Source organism: Oncorhynchus nerka, linkage group LG9a, assembly GCF_034236695.1.
Source record: "Oncorhynchus nerka isolate Pitt River linkage group LG9a, Oner_Uvic_2.0, whole genome shotgun sequence".
In the NCBI taxonomy this organism is placed as follows: Eukaryota; Metazoa; Chordata; class Actinopteri; order Salmoniformes; family Salmonidae; genus Oncorhynchus; species Oncorhynchus nerka.
The window spans coordinates 56,684,297-56,709,217 of NC_088404.1; the positions used below are offsets into that span (position 1 = coordinate 56,684,297).

Consider the following 24,921-nt stretch of genomic DNA (forward strand, 5'->3'; position numbering starts at 1 on the left):
TTACAAGGATAGATGCAGTAAAGAGGTCAATGAAACACACCGTGGCTGATAGGATGCCCTGGCAACACTACACCCCTGCAGTATGCTGCACCAAACGAGCAATTCATGCGCACCGAGCCTTCTCTTTTGCCAGTGCAACATTTGATTATGCAGAAATGAGAGACCATATGTATGGCCATTTTAGGAAAATCACCACCCGCCAACCCCTCTTTTTACACTTCTGCTACTCTGTTCATCATATATGCAAAGTCACTTTAACGATATACTACTGTATTCAGCGCACGTGACAAATAAACTTTGATTTGATTTGCAAATAGTATCCACAAGTTCACCTGACTCTAGGGTAGTAGACAAAGTGCTTAATTGCCAAAATCCTGAAGTATCCTTTTAAGTTGAAATCGATAAAGATACTCTTTAAAATGATCTGAGGCTGAGGATTACTAATCAATATTTTAAATCACACAGAATGACCAGTTAAGGAACCATTGAAGGGGCTAGTAAATCAGATAAAGTTCTAAACTTCATCCACCATGGCAGGAGGGAGATAGACCCACTCTACAAATAAATGTACTTTTAGTAAACAAATGCTCAAATTGCTTTGCAACAGAAATATCAAAAATATGCACTATGCAGAAATCTCTCCGCCATTTCCTGGTTGCTAAAATTCTAAGTTTACCTAATCTCAGTTTGTGACAAAACAAGCAACTATAGTGTAGAGCAGCGGTACTCATCTCTTACCCCACGGTCCTGGGCCTGCTGGTTTTCTGTTCTACCTAATAATTAATTGCACACACCTGGTGTCCCAGTTTTAAAGCAGTCCCTGATTAGAGGGGAACAATGCAGTGGAACTGGCTTAAAAGGTCCAGAGTTGAGTTTAAGAGGTGTAGAGTATCATTGTACCATTAAACCTCTGAAATATATTTTCCCATAACCAAAATATTGTATTTTCAGCTGGTTGAAGCTGGCGTACAAAACTGAAAGTAAAAGACGCAAACACAAAACTTAAGAACGGTAAGCATAGAAATGGTGCACACAGAACAGCTCTAGCGCTTCTTAAACTCGCTTTCAATGAGAATGACAGATTTATAACATTTCTACGTGAATTTGGTTGATTCGACCAAAAAGTTACATATTTCAGCTTTAAGAGATTGAGCCACCACAAAATTAAAAAGTAACATGAATGGCCACTCCACCACCTTTCTTTACCTGTCGCACCTAAAGATGTTCTAACCATTTAGTTAAATGGCATAATCTGAAATAAATGAATTTAACCACATTTCAGGGTTAGTATCTCATACCTAAATGTCTATCATAAAGGAGTTTAAATACTCCACATAGTTAAGTGCAACAGCCCAAGCCCCATATGAGATTTAAAGTCAGAGAGAATATCCAAGCTAATCGGCATAGTGTCATCAGCAGTTATTGGTTGAGCATGCTGAATCTTTACCAAGGTCGTTGGGCGAACAGATTCAAGCATAGCAGACTAAGCATTTGACAGACCTCCCTCAAGTCGCTGGATGCAGGGACAGGGTTAAGAATTGGGTGAACAGTTAGTGGCAAGAAAAAGTATGTGAACCCTTTGGAATTACCTGGATTTCTGCAAAGAAGTCACAATAGACAAAAGGTCTGCTTAAACTAAAACAATGTATGTCTTTATTGAACACACAAGGTAAACATTTACAGTGCAGGGTGGGAAAAGTATGTGAACCCTTGTATTTAATAACTGGCTGACCCTCCTTTGGCAGCAATAACCTCAACCAAATGTTTTCTGTGGTTGCGGATCAGACCTGCACAACTGTCAGAAGGAATTTTTTACTATTCCTCTTTGCAAAACAGTTTCAGTTCAGCAATATTCTTGGGATGTCTGGTGTGAATCCCTCGAGGTCATGCCACAGCGTCTCAATCGGATTGAGGTCAGGACTCTGACTGGACCACTCCAGATCTCGTTTTTTATTCTGTCGAAGTCAGTCTGTTGTTGATTTACTGTGTTTTGGGTCATTGTGCTGTTGCATCACCCAACTTCTGTTCGGCTTCAATTGGCAGACAGATTGCCGGAGAATGTAAGGCTATTGTCTTGTTAAACTTGGGATTTCATTTTTCCATCTGATAGAAAGCTGTCCCAGCAGCAAAGCAGCCCCAAACCATGAGGCTCCCTACACAATTCTTTACAGTTGGAATGAGGTTGATGTTGGTGTGCTGTGCCTTTTTTATCAAATCAAACGTTATTTGCCACATGCGTCGAATACAACAGGTGTTGTATAGAACCTTAGAGTGAAATGCTTACTTACAAGCCCTTAACACTTCTTTATTCTAAAACTGCATTGTTGGTTAAGTAAAAAATAGAAACCAAATAGAAAATAAAAGTAAATAATACAGAAGCAGTAAAATAACAATAGCGGGACTATATACAGGGGGTACCAGTACAGAGTCAATGTACAGGGGCAACGGTTAATTAATTCAGGTAATATGTACATGTAGGTAGAGTTAAAATGACTATGCAAAGATAATACACTGAAAACAATGACCAGTAAAAACTGCAGTCATTTTCATTACTCTTAGCAATGATTTAGGAACACTTGTAAGTATTAGCTAGGTTGCCACTTGTTGTTCGCCTATTGAAATTGAACTTAAGTTCATGAAAATAAATAACTAACCAGCTACTTAACCCTGTTGCCCAAAGCTAACGTTATAAGCAGCCAGCTAGCTTAATCTGGCTAGTGAGGCTGACAGGACCGGGTTGTGTGTTGTGAAGCTTGCCACAATAAGGATTAGGAACAATAGTGGAATTTGCAGTTTTCCTTCAAAATAAAAGTATGTCATTGACAGTGATGCAAATAGTAGAATTATGCCATACTTTTATTTTGAAGGCTAACCACGAAGTCCACTATTGTGGCTAGTCCTTATTGTGGCTAGCTTCACAGATGTGTCCAACCACCATTAATCAAATAAGAACTCTCTTATAAATTAGGGTTATTTTAGATGACACCTAGCTTTATAGTTAGCTAGCTAACTATATAGCTACTGAAACAGATGTCGTTTTGCCAACAAAATAACCTCTTGGTCAGTGTGGTGTGTGTGTTTAACCTTCATTTAACTTGGCAAGTCAGTTAAGAACAAATTATTTACAATGACGGCCTACCCCGGACGACACTGGGACAATTGTGCGCCGCCCTATGGGACTCCCAATCACGGCCGGATGTGATACAGCCTGGATCTGAAACAGGGACCGTAGTGACACCTCTTGCACCGAGATGCAGTGCCTTAGACCGCTGCATCCGTGTGTGTTAACTATTTAACTGTGCTAGAATGCTTAAAACGGACGCAATTTGTTTTATATCGGTTATCGGTATCGTTTCTTTTGGCAAGGAAAATATCGGATATCGGCCAAAAATATCATATCGGTGCATCACTAGTTCCAATATCAATATTCCTGAACCGCCCTGTTGATATTATGTACCCAAGTGAGTCGACACAAGGCAATTGACTCATGAACGTTCACGCCTGATATTACTCCCAATTGCCCTTATACTATGCTCTATGTGATCCAAGATGGCGTAGCAGTCAGACGTCTTTGTCCTGTCGTGTCCCTTGTATATATATATATTTTTTAACATATTTTTCTTCGCATATCTTTTAAAATATTTTGCTAAAACTCAACATCTAAATACTCTCCTGCAACCCGCCTCATCCAATGTAGCGTGGATCTGCTTTCTTCTTTTTCTAAAGTATTTAATTCGGATCTGGAATCCCTCAACTTAAGCTAGCCAGCTAACTACCAGCTATCAGTCAGCAAACCATTGCCAGCGGTCATCAGCTAACCTTCAGCTCGAATAGCTCTCACCAGTTCGAACAACGTGACTCTAACCAGAGCACATGTTTTACTCACTGCTTTAGCACACTCTGCCAACCATGATGTCCTTGCCGTGTCTGAATCCTGGTTTAGGAAGGCCACCAAATATTCTGAGATTTCCATACCCAACTATAACACTTTCCGCCAAGATAGACCTGCCAAAGGGGGAGGAGTTGCAATCTACTGCAGAGATAGCCTGCAAAGTTCTGTTATACTTTCCAGGTCTATGCCCAAACAGTTCAAACTTCCAATTTTAAAAATGACTCTCACTGTTGACGCCTGCTACCGACCCCCCTCAGCTCCAAGCTGTGCCCTGGACACCATCTGTGAATTGATCGCCCCCCATCTAGCTTCAGAGTTTGTTCTGTTAGGTGACCTAAACTGGGATATGCTTAACACCCCAGCAGTCCTACAATCTAAGCTAGATGCCCTCAATCTCACACAAATCATCAAGGAACCCACCAGGTACAACCCTAAATCCGTAAACATGGGCACCCTAATTGACATTATCCTGACCAACTTGCCCTCCAAATACACCTCTGCTGTCTTCAGTCAGGATCTCAGCGATCACTGCCTCATTGCCTGTATCCGCTACGGGTCCGCGGTCAAACGACCACACCTCATCACTGTCAAACGCTCCCTAAAACACTTCTGCGAGCAGGCCTTTCTAATCGTCCTGGCCCGGGTATCCTGGAAGGATATTGACCTCATCCCGTAAGTTGAGGATGCCTGGTCATTCTTTAAAAGTAACTTCCCACCATCTTAGACAAGCATGCTCCGTTCAAAAAAATGCAGAACTAAGAACAGATATAGCCCTTGGTTCACTCCAGACCTGACCGCCCTCGACCAGCACAAAAACATCCTGTGGCGGACTGCAATAGCATCGAATAGTCCCCGCGATATGCAACTGTTCAGGGAAGTCAGGAACCAATACACGCAGTCAGTCAGGAGCGCAAAGACTAGCTTTTTCAAGCAGAAATTTGCATCCTGTAGCTCTAACTCCAAAAAGTTCTGGGACACTAAAGTCCATGGAGAACAAGAGCACCTCCTCCCAGCTGCCCACTACACTGAGGCTAGGTAACACGATCACCACCGATAAATCCATGATAATCGAAAACTTCAACAAGCATTTCTCAACAGCTGGCCATGCCTGCCCCCCCCCCCTTAAATTCTCAGGACGACTCTTTTCTCTGTATATATCAATGATGTTGCTCTTGCTGCGGGCGATTCCCTGATCCAACTCTATGCAGACGACACCATTCTGTATACTTCTGGCCCTTCCTTGGACACTGTGCTATCTAACCTCCAAACGAGCTTCAATGCCATACAACACTCCTTCCGTGGCCTCCAACTGCTCTTAAATGCTAGTAAAACCAAATGCATGCTTTTCAACCGTTCGCAGCCTGAACCCGCACGCCCGACTAGCATCACCACCCTGGATGGTTCCGACCTAGAATATGTGGACATCTATAAGTACCTAGGTGCTTGGCTAGACTGTAAACTCTCCTTCCAGACTCATATCAAACATCTCCAATCTAAAATCAAATCTAGAGTCGGCTTTCTATTTAACAACAAAGCTCACTCACGCCGCAAAACTTACCCTAGTAAAACTGACTATCCTACCGATCGACTTCGGAGATGTCATCTACAAAATAGCTTCCAACACTCTACTCAGCAAACTGGATGCAGTTTATCACAGTGCCATCCTTTTTGTAACTAAAGCACCTTATACCACCCACCACTGCGACCTGTATGCTCTAGTCAGCTGGCCCTCGCTACATATTCGTCGCCAGACCCACTGGCTCCAGGTCATCTACAAGTCTATGCTAGGTAAAGCTCCGCCTTATCTCAGTTCACTGGTCACGATGGCAACACCCACCCGTAGCACGCGCTCCAGCAGGTGTATCTCACTGATCATCCCTAAAGCCAACACCTCATTTGGCCGCCTTTCCTTCCAGTTCTCTGCTGCCTGCGACTGGAACGAATTGCAAAAATTGCTGAAGTTGGAGACTTATCTCCCTCACCAACTTTAAACATCTGCTATCTGAGCAGCTAACCGATCGCTGCAGCTGTACATAGTCTATTGGTAAATAGCCCACCCATTTTCACCTACCTCATCCCCATACGGTTATTTATTTATTTACTTTTCTGCTCTTTGCACACCAGTATCTGTACCTGCACATGTTCATCTGATCATGTATCACTCGTGTTAATCTGCTAAATTGTAATTATTCACTCCTATGGCCTACCTCCTCATGCCTTTTTCACACAATGTATATAGATTATTTTTTTCCCCCCTACTATGTTATTGACTTGTTTATTGTTTACTCCATGTGTAACTGTGTTGTCTGTTCACACTGCTATGCTTCATCTTGGCCAGGTTGCAGTTGCAAATGAGAATTTGTTCTCAACTAGCCTACCTGGTTAAATAAAGGTGAAATAATAAAATCTATATTTCCTTCTCCTTGTGATTTTAATACATACAGGTAGACTAGAGGCCATCCCTGATATGCAGAGGACCAATTACACTGATTAGAAGCACCTGGACTCTGCTCACGTGTCTCCTATAAATGTTGTTTCTGATTGTAATATTTGAACCGGATAGCATACGTGTAGGTGCTCGGAAAGAGACTGAGGAAGCATGGAGAGGTAGCCAGTAGGCTAAGGAACAGAAGTTGGGTTTTGGAGAAATGGTATCATTGAGTGCTTTGCAAGCAATGCGGCGGATGAAGGCGCAGAAAGAGCGTGGTGAATGGATAGACATCGTTATGGACAGTGAGGAAGAACAGCCAAGTGAAGTGGGAAGATGTGTGTTGAGGAAAAATGGCGTAAGACATGATAAAGAGGAATCTGGACCAGTAGCAGTACATTTTTGCAGAAAGTGGAGCCTTGCCTTTATTTGGATCCATTTGTGGTTTCAGGGTGGGTAAGAAAGGAGTTGGGTGTAGTTGAATCAGTGAAGGTAACCTGTAGTGGAATTGTGATATTTGTTTGTGTTACTTCTGACCAGCGGGAGAAGGCACTTTGTGTCAAGCAACTTGGGTCAAGATCTGTTTCTTGCTTTGCTCTTAGGAATAGGGCACCATTGAAAGGAGTGATTTCTGGGGTAGCGTTAAGTGCAGAGGTGGAGCAATTGAAGTTGAAAAATCTGGGTGTTTGCGATGCCCGCCGTTTGGTTCGACAGACCCAGTGGGGAGCGTGCTGAACCAGAGGAGTCATTGTCAGTTCTTTTGAGTTTTGAGTCAGTCTCTACCAGACAAAATCATGTAATGTTAGGATACATCCGTTCTCCTGTTAAAGCTTTTGTGGAGAATCCACCGCGCTGTTTCAGATGCAATGTTTATGGTCATGCTGCAGCAGTGTGAAGAGGGAAATTCAAAGATGTGGGAAGTGTGCAGGAGGGCATGGGACAGAGGATTGTGAAGTTTCGGTGGATAAAGTTGTCAATTTTAGGGGTGCTCATGTTGCTGGAGATCAGAAATGTCCGGTGCAATTGAAGCAGGTTGAAATTGCAAAGGTCAGAGTAGCGCAGAGGGTGTCATATCCTGAGGCAGTGAAGAAACTGCAGGAGGATGGGTCAAGGGTGAGGGATCCTGAGAGGATCCCAGTGAGTTGTAGATTTGTGCCAGTTTTGAGGGATAGGGTACAGAGTGAGTTATGCTTCAGTAAGGTTGGCTTCTTAGCGTTCATTGCAATGGTTATCAACTGTACTGCAGAAGTGGAAACTAAATCACAGGAAATAGATGTTATGGTGGCAGCTGCAGGTAAGTATTTGGGTACACAAGATTTGACTTCAAATGAATTACAGGATGTGTTGAAGGGTGGTGTGCTGACCTCCCAGGCTGTTAGTAGTGGGTTGTTAATGAGTTTAGGTGGAAACTGCAGAGAAGTACCTGGGTGCATGAGATTTTACTGTTGAAGAGTTAATGGGGTGGTAATTTATAAGTTTATGAAATAGTGGTATATAGGTGTAGGTACAATTTTAGGAACAGGAATAATGAAGATAGGTAGGCCATGACTGGCCTCACTTTAGTACAATAGGTGGCGGTGTATGCACCTTTAAGTTGAATGCGATCCCCTGACCCAATCCCAAAGAAGAAGATTTGAACTGCTGTTCTTAATATACCTCAGTGGCCTGATTGAGGAGAGGATGGATGAAGGTTCAAAAATGGCAGCATCCATGGAAATGTTGCTTGAATCTGAAAGTGCGGCAAGTGAAGTGTGTGACAATGAAAGGAAAATGGAGAAATCGAAGAATGGGACGAAATTAGCAAAAGTTATAGTGGAAGACAAAGATGGTTCCAATAAAGCCTTTTCAGTTGGACTGCGTTTTTTGGACAAGAAGATTCATTTGGGAGGTACATTTGTACTATCGAGGACCGTGAAGAGAGCAGTGGGAAAGGTGGATTCAATCAAAGTGACTAGAAGTGGTCTTGTTTTAGTTAATTATGGAGATGAAGAATAGAAGCATGCACTGGATCTAGCAAAATTGCCCATGACGGAAGAAACGTGTATTCATCTTCGGAGCAGGACCCTGCCAAAGGAGTTATATCTGGAGTGTCGCTAGATGACGAGTCCCTTTTTACAAAAGTCCCAGGAGTGGTCAGTGCATGTTGCCTGACCCTTATGGTATATGGAAAGAAGGATAAAAGAGTATCGATGATATTGTTGATTGATACTATTGTTGTTTGTTTCCTTGATACAATGTTTCAATATTTGCATGTTTCTCTTTTTATACATTTAACCTTTATTTTACAAGGCAAGTCAGTTAAGAACTAATTCTAATTTACAATGACGGCCTACTCCGGCTAAACCCTGACAACGCTGGGACAATTGTGCGCCACCCTATGGAACTCCCAATCACAGCCAGATGTGATACAGCAAGGATTTGAACCAGGTACTAGTGACGCTCTTGCACTGAGATGCAGTGCCTTAGACCGCTGTGCAACTCTGGAGCCCAATCGGACGTTTCCCCACCACTTCCAATGTACTATTTAGCCTTGTGTGACTATACTTTCCTCCCGTCTCTCTCGGCCTGAGGACCTTCCTGCCCCCACCTTTTCCTGGATGTTATACAGATGTCTTCCCTTACTCTCCCTGTTCCACAACTCTTGACACTTATTTTTAACCACTGTTCCTTCCCTGGAGAATAACGCAGACAAGCAAATGTAAAAATAAGCTAAGAACACACATTGCTCTGCATGGAGGTTTTTCTTTGAGAATTTGACTACCCGTAAAACAGGTTTGACAAGGTGACATGTAAAGGGGCCTTAGCTCTCTTGGTTTAGCGGAACTGACGCCACTGCGCTCAACCATTAATAAACCCTGCCTATTGCTACAATTTATCTTAAAATCTGTTAAACCAAACCACAACGTTAACTTTATGACTAACACTAAACTTTCATTAAAGGCCCAAAAGTAATTTGTTTCCATTACGATATAGCCAATTTTGACTGTGGCTGAGCTAGCTCAACTCTGTGTGGTCTGTTCACACTGCTATGCTTTATCTTGGCCAGGTCGCAGTTGCAAATGGGAACTTGTTCTCAACTAGCCTACCTGGTTTTAAATAAAGGTGAAATAAAAAATAAATAAATAAAATAACTAGACGTAGGACCCGGGTTGCAGACCTGGGGCTGCCATGGGAATAATTTATGTCCTGGATACGTTTGTTTCCAACGTTACTTCTATGTTCTGTAACGTTGCTCACTGCATGTCACAATTTAGTGCGCGCCGACTGGGTGATGTAAAATGTAACAACTGAGAGGGTGTCAGTCAGTGTCACATTGTATAAACTTGACAAGAAACAGCGAGCTGGACCAAATGGATACGCATTAGCAGCTAACGTTAGCTAGCTGTTGTAGCTAGCTACATCCACCGCAGCATTCATTCAAATAGTTTTAGCTGGCTGGTTGCCTTGCATTTAAACTCTTCACATTTGTGCAATCTGTTGTTAAAATAAATAAACCGACTAGCTAAGTGGTTAGCTAGCTAGCCAGATTGTAAACTACCTTGACGAAGAACGAGGCAGGCGGGCTGAGATGTCACGTTTCTCCTACCAGCAGATTTTTTTGTTGGCCAAGCAAAATACTTCCCGGAGTCGGGTATTGTTCCAGGTCCTTTCTTCTTCTGGGAGATTTATATAGCGGTTGGCAACCAACTTTAAGGTGTATTACCGCCACCAACTGGACTGGAGTGTAGACCAGTGACAGTGAAGGTCTAAATCCTACCCAATAATCTTGTCTCCTTAAGGAAACGAAATACATAATTAAATGCTACATCCCCTGAAGATTTCCACAGCAGTTCACTTAATCCTGTCTCTTCAACCCCATTACTCCTCAAATCTAATAACAATCGCTCCCCTTCTCTCACATATTTCTGGCACTGAAATAGAACATTGCCTCCAACTTCTCCTGACAATGATTACAACTCCCAGTCGGATGTTTCGCCACCACTTTCAATGTACTATTTAGCCTTGTGTGTCCCAGTCTCAGCCTTGTGACTCCACTTTCCTCCCGTCTCTCTCGGCCTGAGGCCCTTCCTGCCCCCACCTTTTCCTGGACGTTATACAGGTGTCTTCCCTTACGCTCCCTGTTCCACAACTCTTGCCACTTATTTTTAACCACTGTTCTTATTAATCCCTTGGTTTATGCTTTACTGATCGACAAATCCATCTCAACATAAGGATGTTTAAGAGCCTGCTTGGTAATATCCATTTCCTCATTCCCCTCTACTCCCACATGAGCTGGTATGCAGAGGGAACATCACACATTCTCCATCTGTTTCACCATATACAAACACTGCAAAACCTCGTACAAAACATCCTGTCTGCTCTGAGACACACATGAATTTAAGCTCATCAGTGCTGCATAGGAGTCCGAGCAGATGACTACTCTGTCTGGCCTCCTCCACCCACTCTGGAGCCAATAGTATGACCAACAACTCCATTGTGTGAACAGATAAATGATCCGTTGCTCATTTCGCCACTGCCACCCTAAACTCAGGAACACTAAAAGCTGCTCCTGTCCTCCCAGTTTTAGGGTCCTTAGATCAATCTGTGAATATATTCAAGAAAGCATAGTATTGTGTCCTTAAATGTTAACTTACAACTGAATCAACTACTTCCTCAACATCTCTTAACCTCTCAAGCAACCCTAGATCTAACACTAGTTGAGGAAGACACCAAGGTGGGATATCAGGAAGAACCACAGAGGGGATAAACTCCCTCCCAAACAACCCCGTCTCTCTCACCATGCAATTGTCTATCCACCCAAAGCTTGTAACTCAGATTTTGTTCATGTTCCCATTTTTATAGGATGTGTAAACTTATGTCCTTGTAGATTTACCCAATATGTCATGAATAGCTGTTGTCTTCTTAAATTTAGCGGCATCTCTCTCAACTCTACCTGCATCGCTGCCACCACGGAGGTCCTGAGTGCTCCACGACATATTCTTAGGGTTTTGGCCTGGATTACATCTAACTTTTTTAAATATGTCTGAGCTGCTGATCCATATGCTATACTTCCATAATCCATTGATGACCTTAACAGCTCTATAAATATACAGTTGAAGTCAGAAGATTACATGCACGTTAGCCATATACATTTAAACTAAATCTTTCACAATTCCTGACATTTAATCCTAGTAAAAATTCCCTGTTTTAGGCCAGTTAGGATCACTATGTTATTTTAAGAATGTGAAATGTCAGAATAATAGTAGAGAGAACGATTTATTTCAGCTTTTATTTCTTTCATCACATTCCCAGTGGGTCAGAAGTTTACATACACTCAATTAGTATTTGGTAGCATTGCCTTTAAATAGTTTAGCTTGGGTCAAACGTTTCAGGTAGCCTTCCACAAGCTTCCCACAATAAGTTGGGAGAATTTTGGCCCATTCCTCCTGACAGAGCTGGTGTAACTGAGTCAGGTTTGTAGGCCTCCTTGCTCACACACGCTTTTTCAGTTCTGCCAACAAATTTTCTATAGGATTGAGGTCAGGGCTTTGTGATGGCCACTCCTATACCTTGACTTTGTTGTCCTTATTAAGCAATTTTGCCACAACTTTGGAAGTATGCTTTGGGTCATTGTCCATTTGGAAGGCCCATTTGCGACCAAGCTTTAACTTCCTGACTGATGTCTAGAGAGTTTGCTTCAATATATCCACATAATTTTCCTAACTCATGAAGCTATCTATTTTGTGAAGTGCACCAGTCCCTCCAGCAGTAAAGCACCCCCACAACATGATGCTGCCACCCCCGTGCTTCACGGTTGGGATGGTATTCTTTGGCTTGCAAGCCTCCCCCTTTTTCCTCCAAACATAACGATGGTCATTATGGCCAAACAGTTCTATTTATGTTTCATCAGACCAGAGGACATTTCTCCAAAAAGTACGATCTTTGTCCCCATGTGCAGTTGCAAACCGTAGTCTGGCTTATGGTGGTTTTGGAGCAGTGGCTTCTTCCTTGCTAAGCGACCTTTCAGGTTATGTCGATATAGGACTCGTTTTACTGTGGATATAGATAATTTTGTACCTGTTTCCTCCAGCATCTTCACAAGGTAATTTGCTGTTGTTCTGGGATTGATTTTTCCTTTTCCCACCAAAGTACGTTCATCTGGGTTGGCGCCCCCCCTTGGGTTGTGCCGTGGCGGAGATCTTTGTGGGCTATACTCGGCCTTGTCTCAGGATGATAAGTTGGTGGTTGAAGATATCCCTCTAGTCACTAGAGTCTAGTGGTTTGGGGGCTGTGCTTTGGCAAAGTGGGTGGGGTTATATACTTCCTGTTTGGCCCTGTCCGGGGGTGCCACCGGATGGGGCCACAGTGTCTTCTGACCCCTCCTGTCTCAGCCTCCAGTATTTATGCTGCAGTAGTTTGTGTGTCGGGGGGCTAGGGTCAGTTTGTTATATCTGGAGTACTTCTCCTGTCCTATCCGGTGTCCTGTGTGAATTTAAGTATGCTCTCTCTAATTCTCTCTTTCTTTCTTTCTTTCTTTCTTTCTTTCTTTCTTTCTTTCTTTCTTTCTTTCTTTCTTTCTTTCTTTCTTTCTTTCTCTCTCTCTCTCTCTGAGGACCTGAGCCCTAGGACCATGCCTCAGGACTACCTGACATGATGACTTCTTGCTGTCCCCAGTCCACCTGGCCGTGCTGCTGCTCCAGTTTCAACTGTTCTGCCTGTGATGATTATTATTTGACCATGCTGGTCATTTATGAACATTTGAACATCTTGGCCATGTTCTGTTATAATCTCCACCCGACGCAGCCAGAAGAGGACTGGACACCCCACATAGCCTGGTTCCTCTCTAGGTTTCTTCCTAGGTTTTGGCCTTTCTAGGGAGTTTTTCCTAGCCACCGTGCTTCTACACCTGCATTGCTTGCTGTTTGGGGTTTTAGGCTGGGTTTCTGTACAGCACTTTGAGATATCAGCTGATGTACGGAGGGCTATATAAATAAATTTGATTTGATCTGTAGGAGACAGAACGCGTCTCCTTCCTGAGCGGTATGACGGCTGCGTGGTCCTGTGGTATTTAACTTGCATACTATTGTTTGTACAGATGAACATGGTACATTCAGGTGTTTGGAAATTGCTCCCAAGGATGAACTAGACTTGTTGAGGTCTACATATTTTTTCTGAGGTCTTGGCTGATTTCTATTTATTTTCCCGTGGTGTCAAGCAAAGAGGCACTGAGTTTGAAGGTAGACCTTGAAATACATTCACAGGTACACCTCCATTTGTCTCAAATTATGTCAATTAGCCTATCAGAAGCTTCTAAAGCCATGACATAATTTTATGGAATTTTCCAAGCTGTTTAAAGGCACAGTCAACATAACGTATGTAAACTTCTGACCCACTGGAATTGTGATCAGTGAAATAATCTATCTGTAAACAATTGTTTGACAAATGACTTCTTGTGTCATGCACAAAGTTGATGTCCTATCCAACTTGCCAAAACTATAGTTTCTTAACAATAAATTTGTGGAGTTGTTGAAAAACTAGTTTTAATGACTCCAACCTAAGTGTATGTAAACTTCTGTCTTCAATTTTATCTATATAATTTTCAACATCATTCTATCTGCCCCCCACTCAATGCCTGAAAAGCAACGCATCACGTTCAATATTTTCTTTCCTTTGACAACTACTCTGTTAATATGCTCTACCCATGTCATTTGAGTGTTAAACTAGACCCCCAGGAACCTAAACCTTCCCACCCTCTCCAGATTCCTTCCATCCAACTTCAAGTATATTTCCTCCCTATCCTTCTTTCTATATAAAAACTCAGTCTGTGTTTTCTCAACTGAAAACTTGAAGCCCCACCTCAGGGACCACTGCTCTACTTCACTAATCTCTTCTTGAACTCTTCTGGTTGTATGGGTAGTATTTCTCCCTCTCTTCCATAGCGCTCCATCATCCGAAAACAGTAACCTCCCAATATCAGGTCTTACCTTAGAGAATACATCATCAAATCATAATGGAGAACGACAAAGAACTAATGACACTTTCCTGGGGGGTACCATTATCCACCTCATAGCTTTCTGACATAGAGCTCCCCACCCTCACTTGTATTGATTGCCCAAAAATAAAATCCTTTATCCAGTTAAAAACCCCTCATCCAACCCCCATGTTATCCAGCTTGATAAGTAGGCCTTCCTTCCTTCCACATCATATCGTAAGCCTTCTCTACATCAAAGAAAACGGCTACCATCACCTCCTTATTTGCCTGTCCCTTCCGTATGAATGACTCAAGGCACAGTACAGGATCCGTCGTTCCCCTGCCTTTCCTGAACTTTGATCTGGTTACATTAGTCCTTAATCTCCAGAAAGTAAGTCAGCCTTTCCGTTATCATCCTTTCCATAAGTTTAGGTACATGAGATGCCAACGCTATCGGCCTATAGCTTGAAGGACTTGTTGGGTCTTTCCCAGGTGTCCTTATTGGCCCCATTACCGCCTGCTTCCAGGTTCCAAGCAGTTTCCCTTCCTACCACACCTTATTGTAAAAGCCCAATACTTTCCCCATTGCAGTGTCACTGAGATCTGTGTATTAGCAAAATACCTTCCCAGGAGATGTTACCCCAGCTTTAGCTAATGCTCTCTTCATCTCAGCCCAAGTAAAAGGGCCATTCATTGTATCCCCCAACATCTCTCTCTGATCCAGAAACCCCCGGATGTTCTCCTCTGACCCTCACTCTCCAACGCTGCCCCTCTTCTGTCAGATTATTGGAGCTGTGCACCTTCACAAATGCCTGGGCTAACATCTCTGCCTTCTCCATATCTCTCACCGCAGCAATCTCCCCACTTATCAGCACAGGGAGATCCCAATCTCTTCTGACCCCACTCATCCTCTTAATCATCCCCCATACACCTCCCACAGGAGTGGTCCTGCTGATGTTTTCACAAAACCGGCGCCAATACTCTCTCTTAGCTATCCTAATGATCCTTCTTACTACTGCTTGTGCTTGTTTATACTGAATCAGGTGCTGGTAATTATGGGACTTTTTCAACATTCTGAAAGCGCTTTTCCTACTCTTCACTGCTTCTCTACTCTTCACTCCACCTGGGGACTGCGTTACTCTTTCTCACACCTGTACCCATGGGAATTATCTGCCTTGTAGTCCCTAATATTGCTCCTCTTATTTCCTCATTGACTGTTTCTAAATCTGAATTAAGATCTACCTGAGACAGCTCCTGTTCACTCAACTCCTGAAACTGACCCACTCCGCTTTCCCAAATATCCATCTGCTCATTCCATTTCCTACTGATTCTTCTTCCTCCCTCAATCCTATAGTACACAGGACATGATAGTGATCACTACCCACTGTAGATTATTCCAAAACATCCCAACTACATCTGCCTGCCATTGAATTTGAAATCAAAGTAAGATCCAGAGCAAATCCTTTCTCATCCAATAGTTTCTCCAACGCTTGTCCGTTTACATCAGTCCGTAACCCTCCCCTGAGGTCACTATGAGCATTAAAATCCCCACACCACATTACCCGTCTCCTATCTTGATCTTCTACATTCCCAAGGGTCAGCTACTCCAGTCTTTTACACGGGTTGTAAAAGTTCACTAATACCATATTCCCCCCTCCCTCCCAACCACACCTCTACCACTACATACTCCTGTTCCACTCCCTCTCCCACACACCTATATGGGATCCCCCACTTTATAAAAGGTAGCACGCTATCCTCCTCCCCCTTCCACCCTATCTCTACGGACTGCAACATAACCTTGTAATACAAAATCTAGATTAGGTTATAGCCATGTCTCCTGGAGACATAAAACATCAGGTTTATTGAGGTACCTCCTCAATAAACTGTTTGAGCTCTTGCCCATTAGCCATCAAACTTATGGCATTCCAGTGTAGGATTAACACCATAATCAAAATTAACCAATACATGATTCCTGGCTGGAATGATTATCATCCTGTACATTTTCAAAAGCTGAAGAACATATGCACATCCAGGTACTTTCCACAGGTGCTAGAGTTGTAGGCAAACTCAAGGAAAACAGAAAGGAAACCGCTGCACACAGCTGCTCATGCTCCCAGGCGATATTTATTTACAACAGCGTTTCAACCCTTAGGTCTTCATCAGGCATCCATATCCAAGGTGGGGGTGGAAGGTCCTATATATAGGGGCAGTACTCAGTGACATCACTTCCTGAAACAGGAGGTAAAAATGTATAACATTGTTTCCCAATATTAACATTCAATGTATCAAAATACATGATTATACACAGGGAATGTGATCAATATTTACAGTAATATACATACACATACAATATTCAATTAGGATGAAAAGAAAACACAATTTAGACATTTAGGAGTTTCCAGCCAAACTCCTCATTTAAGGCCAAGAGGAGAAAGTGTGTTGAGCGTGTGTGTAATGAACACAATGGGAGACAGAGAGCTGTTTTCAAGCGCAGGGAGCGGCAGGTGTTTATTGTAAAGGACAACAGGAGGAGGCAGGTAGCTGGGTCCAGGGGCAGGCAGAAGGTCATACACAGGGGGTCCAAAAAGGCAACAATACAGGCAGGGAAAAGGCTAGTAACGTCATCCGGGAGATCAGGCAATAGGTTGACAACAGGAAATCCGATAGGCTAAAGTACAGTCAAGGAATAGGCAAAATGCATCATTAGTGAGGCAGAAAAAAACTTTCATACACAGGAGGTGTAAATTGCAGGGAAACCCAGCGCGCTGAATAGAAGTATGTCACACAAACAAAATACCTCATAATGATGGGTGCAAAGAACTGAACTAAATAGTGTGTGATATGGACGTACAGGTGTGTGAACAGGTGAACAGAATTCAGGTGATTGGGATCTGGAGAGTGAGCTGCATTCAGGGGATCTATGTGTTTGAGAGTGTGGGCTGGAAAGTGAGCTGCGTTCAGGGGATCTACGTGTTTGAGAGTGTGAGCTGGAAGCAGACTTTACACTGTGGATCTAGAAAGATTCCCTTTGAAGAAGTTTCATCTCAATGTCCCCTCCCCTGCATGACCTCTTGACCATTTCTATTCCAATGTATCTCTGAGAATTAATAGGATGTCCAGCTTGTACAAAATGAGCAGCAACTAGATTTTTTGCCTCACCTGTCCATATATTGCTGCGGTGCTCACTGATCCATGTCATAAGGCTTCTACGGGTTTTCCCTATGTAAGACAGACCACAAGGACATTTTAACATGTAAATAACATTGGTGGACATGCAGGTAATCAGGCCCTTGATCTTAAATCTTTGTCATGTACGGGGTTGGGTAAATTAGTTGCATTTGTACGTAAAGCTGCATTGAGCACATTGGCCACATTTGTAATTACCCTCCAGAACCTTGTCCCAAAAAGTTTCCCTTTTCTCTGGTGGGTAATCAGATTTAACCACAATATCACACACGTTTGGGGGTCTTTTAAAAATCATATGCGGGGGATATTTAAAAATGGGTTTCAATTGTGGGTCAGTATCAATAATGTACCAGTGCTTCCTGATAATGTCCTTAAATGCCTTTCCCAATGGTGAGTAGTGGGTAAAGCATAATGGGATATGTTCTGCTTTTTCTTGGAATTTTGGTTGAAGGCTTTCCAACTGTGTTAGTCCTTCAAAACGATCATTGGCATGTTTTACCAAATTGTCTTTTTACCCCCTTTCCTTAAATCTTTGTGTGAGGCCCGTGGTCTGTTTCTGATAAGAAGCATCAGATCTGCATATTCTTCTGATATGACTGAATTGACTTATAGGGAGACTTTTAATAAGTGGACGTGGATGAAAGCTGTCACCTCTATGGAGGGTATTCCTGTCCCTAGGTTTCCTATAGAGATCTGTAGAGAGGGAGGTTTTGTCCTTAATAACCATCACATCAAAGAAAACTGATTTGTCATAGTGAAGGTGTTCATAGAGTTTAGATTTTTAACCTTTATTTAACTAGGCAAGTCAGTTAAGAACAAATGATTATTTACAATAACAGCCTACCGGGGAACAATCAGTTAACTGCCTTGTTCAGGGGCAGAACAACAGATTTTGACCTTGTCAGCTCGGGGATTCAATCCAGCAACCTTTCAGTTACAGGCCCAATGCTCTAACCACTAGGCTACCTGCCGCCCCAGGTAGCCTAGTGGGAAGCATGGAATTCCAAAAGTTCTTCCTGGGTGCCTTTATAGATCACGAAAATGTTCAGCACCACTTGATTTTGAAACATTCCTAGATATAGGTTAGCATAATTAGGACCCATAGTGCTCCCCATCGCTGTCCCTTTGGTCTGGAGGAAAAAGTCTCCTCTGAAGAGAAAATAGTTGGAGGTTAGTACCAGTTCAGCCAAGTCCACAATACAATTGGTGCTGGGAAGAGCATTAGGAGGATATTCATTGAGGTAGAACTTGAGGGCCTCTAGGCCACCCAGATGGGGGATGTTAGTATATATTCTGTGTACTTTTGATGTTACCAGTCTATATACTACCATCCCCGATCAGGTCCACAGATTTCAAAATCAATAGAGTCTCTAGTATACGTGGGGAGGGAGATCGCACAGGGTCTCACAAAATGATGAACAAAGGTAGAGATATTCTCTGTCAGAGATCCATTACTACTAACAATGGGCCTGCCTGGTAGAGGCGGTGTCATGCTCTTGTGAATTTTGGGTAGAGCGTAGATGACAGATGTGGTTGGGCAATCAACTTTCATAAAGTCATATTTTGTCTTTGTAAAACATTTTTACAATTCATCATGGATCAGAGACTTGAATTGATCAGTAGGGTGATTTGGGAGTCTTTTGTAAAATTCCTCATCACCAAGTTGTCTCAGAATTTATTTTTCATAGTCTGCTGCATTTAGTATCACTATTGCACCTCCTTTGTCGGCAGGTTTTATAATGATACTGGAGTCATTTTTCAGTTCCATAAGAGATTCTTTCTCTGCTTTGGACATATTGTGGAATACCTTGTATTATTTTTTCTTAGCCAGGAGATTATGTACATCTTTCTCAACTAGGCGGCAATATGTTTCAAGAGAGGGATTTTTTTGGGGTGGTAAAAATGTGCTTTTCCTCTTAAAATATGTACTTTCCCTTGTCATGTCCTGAGGGTGAGAATCAGGTTCATTGTCATTCAGGTTATCAATGGGAAAAACATTAGCACTGTTTCCTGTCTGGTTACTAATTTCGTTCAATAGGTTAACATTGGCAGGTGCATAGGGAGCAACCTATGATGTTGGGACAAATGATTACCGTGTCTTGCTCCGTGGGTGGGGTGGGGACTTCGAGTGTTGCCTGAAGTCTGACATTTTCCTATGTCAGTCCTGTGATCCCAAGATACTTTACTGCCTGCTCCACTATGATCTTCAGCTTCTAAGTTCTCAATTGTAATTTTTCTGTGCAATTGATTTCTGCTGTCACAAATGTAACAACCTTCCTCATGTCTCCTAGCATTCTTGTGTTCTCCCCCATTCTGTTCCCTCCATCATGCCTAGCCTGCATCTCAATCTGCCCTGGTATACCAGCTCTTCCAGGTGCCCCGCTTGTTTCTGCGTGAACTACCTTCACTGCTTCTGCATACGAGATGCTACGCTCACTCCTCACCTGCTGCACTTCCATCTATCTTTTCATCACTGAACAGCCCCCATACACTACACTATGTGCGCCCCCACAGTTACAGCACTTTAACTGGATCCCATCTCCACATTCCACATATGCATGTTTCCCCCCACACTTCGCACATCTCCTTTTGCCTTTACACACCGTCACCACATGCCCAAACCTTTGACATTTATAGCAACACAATGATTTCGGAAACATATGCTTGCACATAGTAACTTATAAACCCAATCCTAAATTTTCTGGCAGTACCGGATATTCAAAGTGTAGTAGCACTGACAAACTATCCACCTTCTTCCCATCTTGTGTCATCTGGAGGCACTTTACCTCAATAAGTGAGCCTCCCATCAAGTGGTCCTTTATTTCTTGCATGTTAACCATTTCTGGAACTCCTGTAATAACTCCCTTCACCCACTTCCGTCTTGTTTGATCCGGCATGCTACTGTCAACCACACGTTTATATCCTAATAAAAAAATCAAAATCAAATCGAATGTTATTTGTCACATGCTCCGAATAAAACTTAACAAGGAAGTTGACTACAAATTCAAAGTTGCCAATGTCTCTCCTGTGATTATCTCCACAGAACAAAGGGACAGGATCTAGATTATAACCCAGCCCTAGCGTGTGGTTGACCAATTAGAAGTCCTTGCAGTACAACTGGGCCAATGGCCAAATAACAAGTATCCTATTTCAGGCTCAATGTATAGACAAATTCCTCCCATGTCTCTGACCCATTGACAAATAACTCCCTATTACAGAAAAACACTATTTCCATTGATCGTTAATTCTATTGACTTCTCATCTTCTTGACCTCTCGTACTCTGTCTCTGCGTTGTGTATTTATCTTCTAAATATTCTTATATAGCCTACCTACAGTACAGGCTACATAGTACATAGGCCCACTCTATATACAGTGCCTTGCGAAAGTATTCGCCCCCCTTGAACTTTGCGACCTTTTGCCACATTTCAGGCTACAAACATAAAGATATAAAACTGTATTTTTTGTGAAGAATCAACAACAAGTGGGACACAACCATGAAGTGGAACGACATTTATTGGATATTTCAAACTTTTTTAACAAATCAAAAACTGAAAAATTGGGCGTGCAAAATTATTCAGCCCCTTTACTTTCAGTGCAGCAAACTCTCTCCAGAAGTTCAGTGAGGATCTCTGAATGATCCAATGTTGACCTAAATGACTAATGATGATAAATACAATCCACCTGTGTGTAATCAAGTCTCCGTATAAATGCACCTGCACTGTGATAGTCTCAGAGGTCCGTTAAAAGCGCAGAGAGCATCATGAAGAACAAGGAACACACCAGGCAGGTCCGAGATACTATTGTGAAGAAGTTTAAAGCCGGATTTGGATACAAAAAGATTTCCCAAGCTTTAAACATCCCAAGGAGCACTGTGCAAGCGATAATATTGAAATGGAAGGAGTATCAGACCACTGCAAATCTACCAAGACCTGGCCATCCCTCTAAACTTTCAGCTCATACAAGGAGAAGACTGATCAGAGAAGCAGCCAAGAGGCCCATGATCACTCTGGATGAACTGCAGAGATCTACAGCTGAGGTGGGAGACTCTGTCCATAGGACAACAATCAGTCGTATATTGCACAAATCTGGCCTTTATGGAAGAGTGGCAAGAAGAAAGCCATTTCTTAAAGATATCCATAAAAAGTGTTGTTTAAAGTTTGCCACAAGCCACCTGGGAGACACACCAAACATGTGGAAGAAGGTGCTCTGGTCAGATGAAACCAAAATTGAACTTTTTGGCAACAATGCAAAACGTTATGTTTGGCGTAAAAGCAACACAGCTCATCACCCTGAACACACCATCCCCACTGTCAAACATGGTGGTGGCAGCATCATGGTTTGGGCCTGCTTTTCTTCAGCAGGGACAGGAAGATGGTTCAAATTGATGGGAAGATGGATGGAGCCAAATACAGGACCATTCTGGAAGAAAACCTGATGGAGTCTGCAAAAGACCTGAGACTGGGACGGAGATTTGTCTTCCAACAAGACAATGATCCAAAACATAAAGCAAAATCTACAATGGAATGGTTCAAAAATAAACATATCCAGGTGTTAGAATGGCCAAGTCAAAGTCCAGACCTGAATCCAATCGAGAATCTGTGGAAAGAACTGAAAAATGCTGTTCACAAATGCTCTCCATCCAACCTCACTGAGCTCGAGCTGTTTTGCAAGGAGGAATGGGAAAACATTTCAGTCTCTCAATGTGCAAAACTGATAGAGACATACCCCAAGCGACTTACAGCTGTAATCGCAGCAAAAGGTGGCGCTACAAAGTATTAACTTAAGGGGGCTGAATAATTTTGCACGCCCAATTTTTCAGTTTTTGATTTGTTAAAAAAGTTTGAAATATCCAATAAATGTCGTTCCACTTCATGATTGTGTCCCACTTGTTGTTGATTCTTCACAAAAAAATACAATTTTATATCTTTATGTTTGAAGCCTGAAATGTGGCAAAAGGTCGCAAAGTTCAAGGGGGCTGAATACTTTCGCAAGGCACTGTATTTCAATGATATTGAAATACTATTCATGTTCAATCAATTGCGTTTTATTTTGCTATTTGGCTATTGTCTGTCATTTTTGCCTCCATAAATTTCATGATGTGTAGCCTAACATGCAATTCTTGATTTAGTGCATTATTATAGGATACGCATTAAAATAAACAGCCTCAATAATTGCAACCATAGGTGATACCCACTGGGCACACAATGCTTGAATCAAGTTGTTTCCACGTAATTTAGTCAAATCACATTGAACCAACATGGAATAGACGTTGAATTGACGTCTGTCCCCAGTGGGTAATAGGTCTATAGGAGCTGGTCCATGGCCAGTATTGTGTAATAATTCTAATGTCAAGGTAAGGTTTGAATGGAGAAAGCTGACGCAAGATATATTTTCACCTAATAGCTAGAAATATTAGGTCGGGTTATTCTAATGCTTACCCTATAATAATGCACTCAATCACAGACTTATTTGGCACATCATTACACACATGTTGTTACACATGAAATACAGTGGGGCAAAAAAGTATTTAGTCAGCCACCAATTGTGCAAGTTCTCCCACTTAAAAAGATGAGAGAGGCCTGTAATTTTCATCATAGGTACACTTCAACTATGGCAGACAAAACGAGAAGAAAAAATCCAGAAAATCAAATCAATTTATTTTCAAATTATGGTGGAAAATAAGTATTTGGTCACCTACAAACAAGCAAGATTTCTGGCTCTCACAGACCTGTAACTTCTTTAAGAGGCTCCTCTGTCCTCCACTCATTACCTGTATTAATGGCACCTGTTTGAACTTGTTATCAGTATAAAAGACACCTGTCCACAACCTCAAACAGTCACACACCAAACTCCACTATGGCCAAGACCAAAGAGCTGTCAAAGGACACCAGAAACAAAATTGTAGACCTGCACCAGGCTGGGAAGACTGAATCTGCAATAGGTAAGCAGCTTGGTTTGAAGAAATCAAATCAACTGTGGGAGCAATTATTAGGAAATGGAAGACATACAAGACCACTGATAATCTCCCTCGATCTGGAGCTCCACGCAAGATCTCACCCCGTGGGGTCAAAATGATCACAAGAACGGTGAGCAAAAATCCCAGAACCACACAGGGGGACCTAGTGAATGACCTGCAGAGAGCTGGGACCAAAGTAACAAAGCCTACCATCAGTAACACACTATGCCGCCAGGGACTCAAATCCTGCAGTGCCAGACGTGTCCCCCTGCTTAAGCCAGTACATGTCCAGGCCCGTCTGAAGTTTGCTAGAGAGCATTTGGATGATCCAGAAGAAGATTGGGAGAATGTCATATGGTCAGATGAAACCAAAATATAACTTTTTGGTAAAAACTCAACTCGTCGTGTTTGGAGGACAAAGAATGCTGAGTTGCATCCAAAGAACACCATACCTACTGTGAAGCTTTGGGGCTGTTTTTCTGCAAAGGGACCAGGACGACTGATCCGTGTAAAGGAAAGAATGAATGGGGCCATGTATCGTGAGATTTTGAGTGAAAACCTCCTTCCATCAGCAAGGGCATTGAAGATTAACTGTGGCTGGGTCTTTCAGCATGACAATGATCCCAAACACACCACCCGGGCAACGAAGAAGTGGCTTCGTAAGAAGCATTTCAAGGTCCTGGAGTGGCCTAGCCAGTCTCCAGATCTCAACCCCATAGAACATCTTTGGAGGGAGTTGAAAGTCCGTTTTGCCCAGCAACAGCCCCAAAACATCACTGCTCTAGAGGAGATCTGCATGGAGGAATGGGCCAAAATACCAGCAACAGTGTGTAAAAACCTTGTGAAGACCTTTGACCTCTGTCATTGCCAACAAAGGGTATATAACAAAGTATTGGGATAAACTTTTGTTATTGACCAAATACTTATTTTCCACTAAATACTTAATACTTTTTTGCCCCACTGTATTGCCGTTTACCTCAGCTCATTGGCTATCTACTCAGCTAGATTTCAAGACGATCAGTGGTCATTGGGTTAAAATACAGTCAATCAACGAAACAGCAGTCATATCATTGGTGCACAATGATGTCATTACTTGTTGTCTTCAAATCGGTTTCTTTCAGTCAAAACGTCCCGCGAAATGACCCATCACATTTGGTTGTGTTACAAAGAAACCAGTTGATTGCAAATGAAACCAAACTTGACTGGAAAAGTTTACATCGAATGTGTGTCGAAAATGGAATGAGACGGAATTCACAACACAAGCGGTTCACAAAATGTTTTGTGTTAGGCTATAAAAATTGATTTTATCAAACAAAAGACCATTCATTGTGTAACAATGAGCATGGGGATTGCAAACAGAGGAAGATCGTCAAAGGTAAACCATTTATTTTAATGCAGTTTGTGATGTTGTTACGCCTGTGCTGGTTGAAATAGTTATTTTTTTTATGGGGCTTTGTTCTCAGATAATCGCATCGTATTCTTTCGCAGTAAACCCTTTTTTAAATCT

The 24,921-nt window shown here is 42.4% G+C and overlaps 1 protein-coding gene across 2 annotated transcripts in view; it reads right to left on the reverse strand.

The window, feature by feature from the left end:
- snupn (snurportin 1) overlaps nucleotides 1-9,964 on the reverse strand; it is a 28,202-nt gene extending 18,238 nt beyond the window's left edge. Inside the window, exon 1 of one of the 2 annotated variants that reach the window (XM_029668735.1) lies at nucleotides 9,859-9,964. The gene's annotated coding sequence lies outside the window, so the exon portion shown is untranslated. Of the gene's footprint in view, nucleotides 1-738; nucleotides 763-9,858 lie in introns of those variants that run through there. The other variant, XM_065022723.1, reaches the window with a different exon arrangement.
- Nucleotides 9,965-24,921: the final 14,957 nt, after the last annotated feature.